We start from the raw sequence: 15,722 nt of genomic DNA on the forward strand, positions 1-15,722 counted from the left end.
CAAAGCTGAATTGTCACTCTAAAATTGGGATTCATAAGTTATACATATTTTATTTCTTAGATATTATCGCATCAGTTGGATTTGAACTTATCTGCATCGGTGGGTTGCAGTAACTTCCTTTCATCCTTCCCTCACTAATTCAAATTTTTGTGTTGTTAAACCTGTTGAAAAATGTAACTAGGTTCGGTCTTCATAATGACATGTGGAAATATGATTTTATGTAATTGATGAAAAGAAGAAAAATAAAATTATTATTATAATGCTTGTCTTATGGGTTTCATGAGCAAGGAATTTTATTTTAGTGATGGCTCCCATTGTGAGCCTTTAGGATTTGTCATCAAACCATAAAAGTCAATTTATGTCTATGTCACGTATGAAGGACACTTCTTGGGCATGTTACATATTTATATAAGTCGTTAAATAAGTTAGAAATACCTCCAAGACCAAGACAAAGTCACCTCCTTCAAGTCGGCTTCAAAAGGATAATATAATCTCTCAAATAGACATGTCGGCTCACAATCATGTCATGTCGTCTTATTATGAGGCTACAACAACTATTTAGTGAAGTACATCCTCATTTCAGAGCAAGTAATTCAGTGATCATCTGTAGTTTGAATAAGTGCGAAAGGGGTCAAGGAAGGCAGCCTATAACCAACGAGTAAAGGGAGAAGAAGATTGAATTATTTCAGGACTATTTTGGGCATTGTTTTGTCACACATGCACAATAAGGAAGAAACATCTATTGCAGAGGTAAACAAGAGTATTGCTGGAGAATCCAAGGTTGGTAAAGTCACTTATAGAAACTGAAGTCATCAAGCTGAAATATGTGAGAGAGTCTAAGCGAAGAAGTGACAAGGTGTAGAAGTTAGTTATTATACTTTTCACATGCTGCAATTAGGGTAGTAATACAATGCAAATCTAAATCAGAAGGAAGACGAGATTGAAGGGTAGTCGAAAAGAAGGAAGAAGCAGAAGTTTGACTAGTACTGACTTGGGCATGAAGAGCTGTGGAAGGGAACTTGTGTCTTGGTCGTGGAGAGGCAAATAGGTCAAGGGTCTTGGTCTTGGTATTCATCAATTGGAATCTTTATAAGAAGAAGAATTTATTCAGGTTTTCCTCTCAAAGAGTGAGATGTTTTGGCCCTAGCTGATAGCCTATATTTTGTGTCTTTTGTCTCTTTATGGTTTATGCATTGGTATTCATTTGATAAAGAAGAACATTAATAACCTAAGTAAAAGAAGATCCTAATCTAAAGAAGTAAAAAGCACTCACAAGCAGTTTCTAGTAGAATAGAAATCACTTAATCTCTATGCCCTAGATTTCTCAACATGGTAACAAAGGTAAGGTGACTAAGTCAAGGAAGGAAATCTTATCAAGGGACACTCAAGGATCAAATCTAAAGGAAAGCATCAAAGCGAAGATCATCTTGAAGTCAAAGGAAACATCATAACCCTAGATCAAAGAAGTCTACAAAGAAATATTGGAACCATCGTCAAAAGGGAGAAGGCCAAAACCATACATCTACTCAAGTTAAAGTATTTTGAATCCTATTCATCCAAATGAATATAGATCAAAAGGCAGTGTCATCTCACTCTCTGTGGGATCAAGGATCATTCTTGAAGAAAACTTCCTTCATCAAGGAGAAGTTTTCTATCCTCTATATCATCATCAAGGAAGTAGCAAGAAGAAGGAACATCCTATCAAGTAACTATATTTATGTCCACATCTGAATCTATCAAAATGTCATTTTGCAAGGAAAGCAACAAATTGGTTGGGGCTTCAAACTACCTTGCATGGCAGAAAAGGACAGATTTGAATCTCATTGAAAATGAGGTTATGGAACATGTCAAAGGTTCTATCACTAAACCAATAAAGGAATATGCTCAAGCTCTTTCAAAGTATATGCAAGGGGAAGTTATGGCTCAAATTATTCTCATAGAATCCATCAAGGATCCCCTCATCCCATATGTATCTAAACTCTGAACTTCAAAATAAATCTATGACAAACTGGTAGAGTTTTACTCTGTAAGCATTGCTGGAGAAGTCATTTTATTAAGGCAAGAACTCTACAAACTGAAGATGCTAAGGGAAGATGGAATAACCTCATATTTCAGGAGGATATGAGATCCGAGATCAACTACAAGATTTGGGAGAAGTCATGCCTGATGGAGAAATGACTACAGTTGTATTAAATGCACTACCAAACGAGTGGGGTAACTTTAATTCAAGTATTTATGGGAAGAAAGAATATGCTCCATTCTAGGATCTATGGTCATTGTGTAATATTGAAGAATCTAGACTAAAGGCCAAATTTGATGTGGGAGCAGGTGAGCAAAAGAAAGCTTATGCCATAATAACAAAAAAGAAAGGGACAATTTGGAAATTTTGGTCCTCAGAAAAAGAAGAAGAACATGGCTAAAATACAATGCTATGGGTGTCAAGAATATGAACACTACAAAAGAGATTGTCCTAATATCAAGAAGGACAATAACAAAAGAGGAAGAGAAGAAGGTCATATCACTGAAGAAGTGGAGGAAGCTGAAAAGAATAAGTCCAAGATAGAGGAAGTAAGAGATATCTACTATGACTGAGATAGTCTTCCTCGCCTAAGTTCTTTTCAAGTTCCTAAGTCTTATATTATAAGATATGGCTATCATGATTCACTAAATAGGATGCATCAAGGCATCATAGAAGCATTGGAAGCAAGAGCTCAGGACATCACCATAGAGAAGCATGAAAGATGGTTAGAACCTATGGAAGTCAAGGATATAGCTCTTGGAAATCTCATTGGAAACATAAGTGGCAGGTAATCTAGTTCAGGGGTCATCATAAATCTGTCAAAAAGAAACATCTGCTAATGGGGATAATTTAGATCCTCAATATTCTCTAATGGAATCTTCATTGAAAGGTTCACTGATCATGAGAGAAAGCAAGTGTTTCATCAAGAATTCCAAACTTGTGGAATTCATGGGATGATGGTATGATGACATAAAAGTGAAGCAGATCAAGGGATTGAAGCTCTTTCAATCAAGGAAGTTGTTGCAGGAAGTTTGGATGACCCAAAGGAAAAATGAGGTAAGTACATTTGATATTGTGGAAGTCATGTCATATGGTTTTAAGTAACATGGATCAATGCTTCGTCTTGAGAGCATAATCAAAAGAAAGGATATCCTCCCTCAAAGGGATGCAGGAATGCATGGGTCACACATTCACTAGATGAAATCAACATATTATATGAGGTGGTTGAAAACAATTGAGGAACTCTGATTGGAAGCTCCTGGGAATGAAACGTGTGAACAAAGGAAGGAAGAGATCGTGGAATATGCAACCATGGTAATGGCAATCAACATCTGAAAGAACAAGAAGATCTGACTAGGATATCTCCATGAAAGATATGAAGACTTTGATTGAGTCTGAAAAAGAAGGAGGCCCTTGAAAATATATATCTTTGGGATATGTGTATATGTATGCAGGATGTTGATGCAAACTAGAAGATGTCATGATGAAATACCAACACAAAGTTAATGTTGATTTTAATGTTCATTCCTTTGTTTTTGAACAAATATCTGGATGGGTTTATGCAGGGTTGCCGAGGGAAGATCTATGGATGTATTCCACCACCAATGCGCATGTAGTAGGATGAAAGATCCTTAAGTAAACATGGCATGAAGAAAGAAACATGGCATGAAGGAAGTCCAGATATGTACTGATGGATCACTTTCCGATGATGACATGGATGACTCATGAATGAAAGTGATGGATGGTCGGTGCCCTATGTATAATTCCGAAACATGAAGACTCTTAGATAACGAAAAGAAGTTCACGACATCGTGAGGAGCAGTTTTTCAAGCAGCTAGTTGTCCCATCATCTCCACTTGAGGAGTTGTTATAGGTCCCTAATTAATAGGGAGCTTGGAAACAAGTTTCTTACTTGGAAGAAACTTGGAAATTCCTAAAGACAAGAGGGAGCTTAGGTACATTCCTTCCGTAGGAATGAGTACATTTCTTTATTGGAATAGATATGTCCTTCCGAATTAAGAGGGAGAGAGAAACACATCATTATTGTCTTCACTTGGGAAGACAGAATGGAGGATTGGGTAAGCATTTGGCATCTGATGCTCTTTGAGGATGTATTAAGGCATCGAAGATAAGAGTAGTCGTTGATGACCGATATTCTTTGAGGACTAGGAATCCAAGATAAGAATAGTCCTAGTGGAACACACCCTAAGAACCTGGGCGAGTTATGTTCTGAGAGAGGTAATGATGAGGGTGTTTATACATCATTGGTCTTGCCAACATTGTGCTAAGATCTTGCAGAGAGATAGAGTTTTTAGTCAAGGCCTTGGTATGTGACAATGCCGGTTAATATGATGCTAAATAGATGGGTTACCATTCCTAATATTCTTATGAGAAAATTCGTCAAATTGAGAATGACCAAGTACCATTATGAACACCTCCCAAGTTAAGAGGGAGTTTTTAAAAATGTAACTAGGTTCGGTATTCATAATGACATGTGGAAATATGATTTTATGTAATTGATGAAAAGAAGAAAAATAAAATTATTATTGTAATGCTTGTCTCATGGGTTTCATGAGTAAGGAATTTTATTTTAGTGATGGCTTCCATTGTGAGCCTTTAGGATTTGTCATCTAGTCATAAAAGCCAATTTGAGTCTATGACATGTATGAAGAACTCTTCTTGGGCATGTAACATATTTATATAAGTCCTTAAATAAGTTAGAAATCCCTCCAAGGCCAAGGCAAATTCACCTCCTTCAAGTCAGCTTCAAAAGGATAACATAATCTCTCAAATAGACATTTTATCTCACAATAATGTCATGTCGGCTTATTATGAGGCTACAACAACTATATATAGGGCAGTACATCCTCATTTCAGAGCAAGTAATTCAATGATCATCTGCAATTTCAAGAAGTGCGAAATGGGTCAAGGAAGGCAACGTATAACCAATGAGTAAAGGTAGAAGAAGATCGAATTATTTCAAGATGGTTTTGGGTTTCGTTTTGTCACACATGCATAGTAAAGAAGCAACATCTATTGCAGAGGTAACTGAACGTATTTCTCGAGAATCCAAGGTTGGAAAAGTCACTTATAGAAGTTGAAGTCATCAAGCAGAAATATGTGAGAGAGTCTCCCCTCTAAGCGCATAAGTAACAAGGTGTAGAAGTTAGTTATTATACTTCTCACATGTTGCAATTTGGGCCGAAATATAGTGCAAATCTGAAGCAGAAGGAAGCTGAGATTGAAGGGTAGCCGAAAAGAAGGAAGAAGCAGAAATTTGACTAGTATTGACTTGGGCACGAAGAGCAGTGGAAGGTGTTAGCTACCTATACCAATAGGTTTCATATTTCATGATTGGCAATGAAAAGGTCCAAATATGCTCTGCTTTGATGATTCAAAGATCACATATTTCCAAGAGAATATAATCTGTGCTTATAGCTTGATGTGGACTCAAATTTTGATGGATGGTCCAACAGCCTAATCTGGATCATGCCATGTTTTGAATTTTCGGTTGTAGAATAGAGAAAGAAGTCTGTCCAAACTGTTTAATCTTGGCAGACAAGTAGTTTAGGTAGAGAAGAAAGGTTCCCAACAGCTTAATCTGGGACCTTGGAAGAAATAAGGGTAGAAGTAGATAGAAAAACAAAAGAAAAAAGCCAAAGAAAAGAAAAGGCAAATAAGGGTCTGCAAGCCTAAGTGCACCCTCCAAGAAGAAACAAAAAATGCTAGGCAAGTAGATGGGTAGGCAGTTGGGGTTGCAGAAGTATCATTCCTTACAATTGAAGGTATGCTAACCTATTTCACAAAGCAAAGTCAATGGATTAGGGAAGTCTTTCTTCTCCATCAGGTTGCAGTAAGCAAAGAAGCATGTCTAACTTCCCAATTTTCCCCTCACCATTCATTACTAACATCCCCTCATCAGTTGATATTCATGAAAGAATTGGTGGTTTTTAGTGGTTCTTAGTCCTATTAGAAGCCACATTTCTTGTCTAAAACTCTTTTCATTTTGATCTACTCCTTAAGCTAAGTTATTTTCAAAAAAGCTTAGTGTTATCTCCCCTCATCCACTCCTTTCATCCATATTAACCCTAACTCTATTATATAACTCCCCTATATTACCCTTTCCCTAGTATTATAACACCATGGTGTATAAACCCCAAACATTGTATAAATATCCCTCCCCTTGGCATTATAGCCAATAAATCCTCTGTTAGGGATCAAATTGGCATCTGGTCACTTTGTTGAACCTAAGTCTAACCCCCTCCCCTCTTCTGAATCCATTTGGCCCCTTAAAACCCTCATTTGCCAAAGAAAACCTTATAGAAGACCTTGTTCTACCTATGCCCGCTTTAATTTGCAAAAAATGAACAAAAACCCACTATTTTCGTTTATCCAAAGTATGGGCGCCGGGTTATTTTTAAATTTTATATTGAATGGACATTTAAAAAACCTTTGTAAACCCGCCATATCCCAAGAGTTTCCGCCCAGCACTGATCCCGAAAATAAATATTAAAATAATCCCGCCCCTTGTCATATCCACCGATCATCTCAGCGACCCGTCAACCGTCCGATCGACCGATTTTGATCGGACGGCCCTAATCCATATCGGACCGGCCCCGACGTCCGACAGATACCTTCCGATATCTGTCAGAAGGTGACGTTAGGCCTCCGCCACCCGTCATCCCCACAGCTCATCGGAGGTACGCCTGACAAATCCTTCTGCCGTATCATAAGCGGTGCGATGAGAAACCGCTAACCGCTCCCGGTTTTCGGTCGATCCGCCCAGCCAACGTCACCACCACGTCATACCCACGTCAGTGCCACCCCGTCGTTCCGTCAGCCCCGCGCCCGCCTCCATGCTGATCTGTCTTGCCACTTCATCATCCCCGTGGACCAATCAGAGCCTGCCACCTCACCCGATGACGTCATGCTGACGTCATCCGACCTTGACCCCACCTGATGACGTCATGCTGACGTCATCCAAAGAACGCGCCAATATGCCAAAAATCCATATGTAGGCCAATTTTCGCGTTTTTTCACACTTTTTGCCGCAAGAGCTGTTGCTTTCTCTGCATGATTTCACGTCCAAATTATACCACCTTTGCTGAAATTGACTCAGAGACATCCAGCGCGCTATTTCCACAGTCATCCATGACCATTGCTCGTTCTTTACCAGGTATTCTCCATTATAAATTCTTCATATGCCTACTTTTTCTGTAAATTCCCTCAAAAGAGCTTAAACGACAAAGAACTCTCAAAATTCACCGGCGAAATCTTGGTGCCTAGCCCCCATTTACAACTGTGAGGTCGAAAAACACTAGCTGAGCCTTGTTTGCCCATATTTTCACAAAAACTGCACTTTGTTTGCGCAATCGCGAAACAACTTACTCAAATTGCACCTACCTGTTAAAAAGACAGATTGAGACCACACATTGGTCTTATTTTCACCTTAAACAGTATTTCAATTGCTGCAGCTGTTTCACTCACCCTCTGTGCCATACAATTCACACTTTTCGTTGAAGAAAACTCTTTGTGTTGCTCTGCATAACAACTCTATCCATAATCCTAGGTGAAATAATGGATCCACCAGTAGCTCCAATAGCATTGAACGTTGCTCCATTAAATGCCCCCCAGAGACAATTGGAATGGCAGTCTCTGGCAGACATGGACTATCAGATTTCAGAGGAAATGCTGATGGGTACTAAGTTCCACATCCACCTGCTCAATGAATTGAAGGCCAAGCATGAGGCTGGAACAGATGTGCTGGGCATATGGGACTCATTCCTCCCTATTTTCAAGCTCCCTCAAGTTAACCAATTCCCTGATTTGATCCATCTGTGTGCTGAAAATTATGACCCCACTCAGAGGGCAGTTCTTGACCATTCAGGGTCAGTTGTGTTTTATGTCACCCCAGAAGCTATCAAGGATATGCTCTGCTTCAGGACTGAGAAAAAACTGGTCCCTCTATCACTTGTAGACCTGATAAATCAAGGAGCCAGAATGACAGATGCTCAGGCCACCAAACTAAACCAACTATACATTGGCTCTGACTCTGTGAAATATCCTCCTATCAATCAGGTATACCTCAACCAACTGGGCAGAGATCTGGTAGACATGATTAGTCCCATTTTGGGCTACAACTCCATTGAGTTTGTTGATCAAACTGTGCTGGTAATCATGCTAATGTTTGCTCCTGGAAAGTCTCCTATCTGCTATGACTATGCCACCTATATAGCAGACAAAATACATGAGCAACTAATGAACCTGGCAAGAGAAAGAGTGTTCAGGTATACCTCCTACATTTGCCACTTGATCTTATATCATCAACATCAGAAATTCTCTTTCCCAATCAAAAGAGAGGATGCCTAAGGCAATCCAAGATCAGTGGTCTATTGGTCATCTGTTTTCCACTGTAGAGGTGAAACTCCTTATACTTATTGTGAGTTCATAGATCAGTTCATCCACCCAGCTATGTCAATGATGATGGGCTCACCTCCTCCGAGGCTCATAGATGAAATGCAAAGGATCATGCAGTTATCCAAATCATACAGCATTGGGGACTAGTACTTTTACCAGCACCACACCGTCATCAGGATGTATGGGTGTGAACTGCCTCCCTACAGACTACCCAGATATGTGCCTATGAGGCTCTTTGCCCTAGAATACTTCAGGCAGTTTGGCAATGTTGATGTGCTTCACTTTTCAGGCAAAGGCAAGAAAGCACAGTTAAAATTCAGGAACCAACTTGGCCACTTTGTTTATAACCAAAGGGAGGAAGGTTGGAGAGAAGCAGACAGGATGCTTGAGTCCCTTGGCCTTCAAACCAGTTTCCTCTGGAAACCTTATGACCCCAACCACTTCATCGCTTTGAGAAGGCTCAGATATAGGCTCTCTGGCTATGATCATGTAAAGATCCCTCACATTGAAAAACATGCAAACCAAGCAAAATGGAGGAGAGGAACCCTAGAAGAACCAGTTACACAAGAAGAGCTGAATCAAAGAGCGGTGAGGAACCTTAAAAAGGTGGCTGACCTTGAACTTTGTTCACAGGTGTTTTCACTGCCAAGCACACAAGTGGGAGCAGTTGCATCCTCCTCGACTGTAAATCAGCAAGAACCCAAAGCCACTGAAGATATATCTAGCAAGGGAAAGGAAAAAGAGATGGATACTGAACAGCCACCGCATGAGAAGGTGCAGCAACAGCAGCAACAGGTACAACAACAACAACAACAACAGGAATTGCAGCAAGAAGAAGGGCAACATAATAAAGAGCAGCCCCCACAGCAAGAAGGGGCAGTTGAGGCCCCAATTTCCACAGAACAACAGGCACAAAATACGGTGCCTCCTAGGCAAGAAACATCAGTTGATGCATCAATCCTCCAAACTCCACAAAAGGAGGATACTAGCAGAAAATGGGACAGAGAGACTCCCTTGACCACATCAGAAAGTCATGGTGAAAAAAGACAGAGAATGAACCCTTTCTCTGATGAGGAAATGCCAACAGGGCAGTCTCTGGGCATGGGCCCACCTAGCAGGGAAGCATCTGCAAGTTCTTTCCAGGAGGAACATAACAGAACTGTGGGAGGAGAAGTCAGCTCCTCAAGCCAGCAGAGAAGGGGTGAACTCAGCATTAAGCAGCAGTTCATTGAAATCAAGAAAAGGAATGAACCAATAAAAATACAGCTGTATAACCATCTGTTAAATATGGCTCCCACCAACCAGCAACGTCTAATGTCTGCTTTTGATGTCCAGGAGGGCAAGATGATCATGAGTCATTTCTTGCCAGCAGTAGCACAGCCCCAGTCTCATGCAGATTATATAAGGACCAATCTTGAGGTCCTGGCCAAGGACATCCACCCCATGGATAAAATTGAATTGCATAAACAAACAGGTGAGACGGTCTATGCATCCTTGGCAGACAAAACATTGGACAATTATAGGCTGTAAAATAGCCTTAATAACACAGCTGCCCAACTTGAGTTGGAAAGGGCATCATCACAGGCTAAGGACAACAGAATTAGGTCCTTAGAAGATATAATTATTGAGATTGGGCATGATCCCAAAGATATCAAGGGCATCCAGGAGATATTGAAGTTAAGGGATGCAGACATGGCTGCTTTGAAGAAAAAGATCAAAATGCCAGCCACAATTCACCCTCAAACAGATGAAGTGGCTCAACAAAGGCATGATAAAGATGCCACAGCTTTGCTGGTGTCTCTCTATAAACAGCTCATCCAGGCACAAGAAAAGTTGGGAGAATCAGAGGCTGCACAGGCAGCATTACAAGCAGCTTTGAAACAAAGAGAAGAAGGTCAGACCTCCCAGCCTCCTCCTGAAGTGATAAATCTTGAGGAAACTGCTCCACCTACTGTTCCTCCTCCTCAACAACTAGAACAAGCAGCAACATCCACCTCAGCAGCACCACCAACAACAGAGCAGGCCCCAAGCCTAGACATGCAAAAGCTGAGGAATGAGATCCAGGCCCTGGAAGCTCAAATGACAAAGCTGAATGAGACCAGGGATAAATTAGCCAAAGTGAATGACAGATATGACAAATCCAAGCAGTCTGTGGCAGAAAAGGGCAGGGAGATAAAAGCCCTCAAAGATAGAATCAAAGAGCTAGAAAATGAGCTCAAATTAGATAAAGTTGTGGCTGAGCTTAAAATAGTGTTGTGGGCTAACATTGGCCAATCTATAAATGAGCAATGGCAATATATTGAAACAATCCATGAGCAGTTGGAGCTCATTCCAAAAGCACAGACTGAGATTCAAAGATCAAGAGCTGCTCTAAGCAACATGCCTGAGATAGCCACCAGGATGATCAATGTGCTTAACAATAGGACAAGCACTCAGTTGGATGCCATGGGAATTTCAAACAGAATTGAGCACATTCAGTTAATCAAGAGGGTTCTCACACTGAGAAACTTAGTGCAGACATTGGAAAGAAGAACCCAGGATATGCAGACTGAGGTGAACAGGTTTTTGGAGAAGTTTCAGGTGTTAGAAAACAGAGGGCTCCCTAGCTTACTGAACAGCGCAGGGAGATTGTTCACACATGACCAGTATGCCAAAAGGGTTAACACATTTGCCACAAGTCAGATCAATGAGAAGCCCAGCACCTCAGAGGAAATAGGGCCAGCCACAGGACAGACTCTCTACAACAGAGTAGAAAATTTATTTTTTATAATGAATGAAATCAAACACCTGTTTGAGGCACCTCCCAATTTTTATAAGTATACAGAGGCAGAGGAGACCATGGATGCAATTCTCAGGCATCAACTACCTACACTAGAATGGTGGACCAAGGCCATACAAACTATTTTATAAACAGGGTGCCATTCAACAAATTTTGTTCATGGAAAATGCAAACTGCCATATACAGACAGTTTAAAAGAATCAGCAGATATTAAAGATAAAGGCTGAGCTAACTCAGCAGAAATTTCGGCCAACTAAGCAAGGAGGGGAGCTACAGGTGTCCAGGCCGAGAAGCTACAGCAGAACAGCTCCAAAAGCGCATTTCTCAGTATTAATGCAGATCACTCCAACCGACTCGGCGGCCTTCAAAGGCCAAAATATCTTCTGACAAACATAAAGATGCATTTACTTTGTATTCAATGATGTAATAACTTTCTTATCTAAATATCTTGAAAAGTTGGTGAAGATATTTCATTTCTCAGATGACTCAACGCTTGAGATATTTTGTAATACGTTTTGTATATATTTGCCCCTCGCACAAGCTCGCAGGGTTGTTGTTGATTTCTCCTGAAGAAGTTCTTACGCTGTAATCCTTTCAGAGTTTAATAAAGAAAGTGATGGAATTTCTCGGATTTCTGAAGTGTTGAATGCGTTCTGGTGTCTGTTGAAAACTGCTGGATTCCTGTGTATTTCACAATACAATAAGTTTCTGTAACTCTCTTTGTTATGTATTTTCGATCTATTAAAATCCATATATGTTTCTAATTTCCAATTGTTTGACAACAAAGAAAAAGAATAACCTTCAGGACTTATTCATGCAATACCCTGAGTTCAATCTGTGTTGTTAATGAATGTTTTCTTCAGCTATAATCTTGATAAGTGTAATTCTTAATTGCTGCACTTTCAGAATATATCTTTCACAGTGACCTTTGTTTCAGGAATTCAAGTTTGCTCTTGTGCAACATGTTTCACTTTCACATCACCAGCTCAATAGAGAATTCTTAACTGCTTTCTGTTGGCTGACCATGCATCACCACTTAAGTTTAAATTTGTTTGTTTGAGATACACAATAGGCCCTGCAGTCTGAACATCATCACTCCTGCATTTCAAAGCATTTCACAGCTCTAGACTCCATTGCCCAATGATATACTATTCTCTGAACACTACATCTTAAGCCCTGAAAGAAGTCCTTCAACCAAAACAAAAAACAAAACCTGAGCATAATAGCTAGCCTAAAAACACCATCAAAACAGAGACAAATCATAAAGAGAGAGCCCTCTCTGATTACAGTTTGGCTAGGAACTGTGATCCAAAGATTGGTTAGTGGTTACCCCGGCCGTATTCCCTTGGGAGTCATAGGGAACAACCTGGGTGTTAACATAATTGGCGACTCCACTGGGGACTTCTTAGGATTTTCCAATTTCTATACATCTCTCAAAGCTGCAAACCAAGCCTGAAATTAGTCAGGAGGCCTTCAAAACTGTTTCTGTATCACATTGACAGCTTTAGGGAAGAGCTTTTTCAGTAAGTCTTCATCTCAGCTTTGGAATATATATAGCCATTCCAAAATCTTTATCCAGTCCTTGCAGACATAAAAACTTCCTATAAAATCCTAAAAAACAGTTAGAAGCTGGCTCCCAAGAAAAATCCACGGCATACTAGGGCAAATCCTGACCCTAATCCACCCATCATTGTTGATAATCCAAATACCATCCCTAGAAACATCAGGAGGCAGCAAAGGCAGGAGCAGCCTGCTGATTTAACCTCAGATTCAGATCATCCCAGCCTTATCTCTACTCCATGCAAGGTCCTTTTCCGGTCTACCCCTAGTTCCCCTAGTTCACCATCCACATCTCAAAGTCCTCCTCTCACATCTTCATCCACTGCACATATCCCCTTGACCAACACTCTAGGTTCACCCTTACTTATTACCCCTGTGGTACCCACTGTTCCTATTATCCCAGCTACCCCTGTTAATCCTCTAAACCCTGTAAATATGGCTAACAGATATGCACCCTTGCAAATACCAGCTAATGCTGCAGCTCTACCCCAAGATTACCAAACCAAAATCTCATATTTTGACTCCAATGGCCCTCTGACAGCTGTCCAGCATGCCAAAAGGACGCAAGACCATTTTGAGACCTATGAAATAGATGATGACAGTGTGAGAATGAGGATGTTTGTGCAAAGCCTAACTGGGGATGTAAGAACTTGGTTTAGATCCCTGAATGCAAATTCCATCACAACTCCTGATGAGCTTTATCAAGCCTTTACTAGCAGATGGGAGAAGAAAAAGGATCCTCTGCACATACTTGGGGAATATGACACTATCAAAAGAGGTCCCCAAGAGACTGTTTTCGAGTATTGTGCAAGATTTAACAATGTATATAACGCAATTCCACAAAACTTAAGACCCCCTCCTGATTTAGCTTTGTACAAATTCCCTGATGTTTTTGACCCTGACATGGCCTATCAGTTGAAGGAAAGAGATCCTCAATCCCTTGCAGAGGCCCAAAGGGTTGCTGTTATAGTGGAAGCCAACCTAATTGCCAAAAGAAATAGAGCAAGGTTGGAAAAGAGGACTGTTTTCAAAGAGGAACCCTCTGCTTTTGATCAAAAGCTCGATGCAATACTCACTGGAATGAAAAGATTGGGTGACAGGGTGGAATCGGTTGAGAGAAAATCATCATGGAAAGCACCACAAAACAACCCTCATAGGAATCCAAATTTTAGGAGAACTCAAAACCCAAATGTTGGCAAGGCCAATGCTGATCAAGACATAAGGCCCCCTTTCCAAGAAAATTATGCAGAAACTTCCACATCAACAGAGCCCAATGAAGATCCTGAGATTAATTTAATGGGTCTAGATGGTGAAAGTCAAGTTTTCTTAACACAAGAAGATCATGAGGATGATGAAATCAAACTGTTCCAAACTAAATCAGGTGAATCCTTTGACTTTAAACAAGGCTATGACACTGCTGTCTATGAAGTCCATAAACAATACAAGCTAAGGAGCAGAACTGTGAACATAAATCAGCCTGAAAAGATAAAGGATAATCAGCAGCCTAAAAGAGTCATAGTCACAGAGCCTAATGACAAAACAAATCCACCTGCAGAAGAAGTGATTATTGAAGAAATCACTGAACCACTGTCCTTAAAACAGCAGCCTACGGCCACTTCACCCTCTCAACCTAATTTAAATGTTACTCCCCAAGAGATGAGTAAAAGAGGCAAGTCCCAAAGTCAAGATAAAAATCAAGAAGAAGATTTAATGAACAAGGAAAGGACTGTTATCCATAACCCCAAGACTCAATCTGAAAAACCCTTTGACCTAGAAACTGAAATTGGCAAACTAAAAATAGCAGTTCCTCTCTCAGAATTAGCGAAGCATGACATCTATAAACTACAGATCAAGAAGTCCCTTCAACTCACTAGCAACAAAGATGATGTCAATGTGCTGGCTGACACCCCAGAATTACTGTTCGGCCCAGAAGTGGATGGGAAAATGGTAGTCACAGGGGTGTTACCTTTCTATGTCAGCTTACATATTCATGATAAAATATTACATAATGCAATGTTTGATTCAGGTGCCTCTCACAATCTCATGCCAAAAGCAGTCATGGAGAGATTGAATCTAGATATAACAAGACCATACAAGGACTTGTTTTCTTTTGACTCCAGCCAAGTCAAGTGTCTGGGTCTCATAAAGGACTTATGTGTGTCTCTGGTTCAATACCTAAACAAAACAATCCTAATGGATGTGGTAGTTGCTGATATCCCACCTAAGTATGGGATGCTGTTATCAAGATCATGGGGAGCTAAACTCCAAGGCTCCCTACAATTAGACATGTCATACGCCACCATCTCTGTTTTTGGGCAACCAAAAAGACTATACAGAGAAACACTCATGAAATACATGGTCAGCAGTGAAGAAAAGCCTCAAAATTTTCCCATATATGCTGTCCATTCAGACATAGACTCATACATTCTCTTCAATAACAGCACAATTCTCTCAAAAAATGATGTTGAAACCAAAATACTCATACAGGAGGAAGACTCTAATGAAAGAATTACCACCCATGAAACAACAGTCAATCAAATGCTAGACACTGCTGCTGTTCTAAATATCAAGCATACCCAATCAAATGATGAAACTGTCCTAGAAGACAAGCCAGATAAAAAACCAAAACTTCTACTTACATTGCCAGCCCATGAACAAATCATTAAATCTCCTTCCCAACAGGATATTCTATGGTTCCTTGAATTTGATGGCTCAGTCAACAAGTTAGGGGCAGGAGCTGGAGTTTGGGTACACAATAAAGAAAATAGTCATGCAGAAGGCAGAGCCTATAGATTAAACTTCAGATGTACCAATAATATGGCAGAATATGAAGCTCTTTTACTAGGCCTCAAGTTAGTAAAGTTCTTACAAGCCGCCAGGGTTTCAATCATGGGTGATTCAGATTTAGTTATCCAACAAGTGAAGGGAAATTTTGTCACCAATGAC

The sequence above is a fragment of the Pinus tabuliformis genome, chromosome X (assembly GCF_031772625.1).
Source record: "Pinus tabuliformis cultivar Carrire ecotype Pingquan chromosome X, CPIR1, whole genome shotgun sequence".
NCBI classification, from domain to species: Eukaryota; Viridiplantae; Streptophyta; class Pinopsida; order Pinales; family Pinaceae; genus Pinus; species Pinus tabuliformis.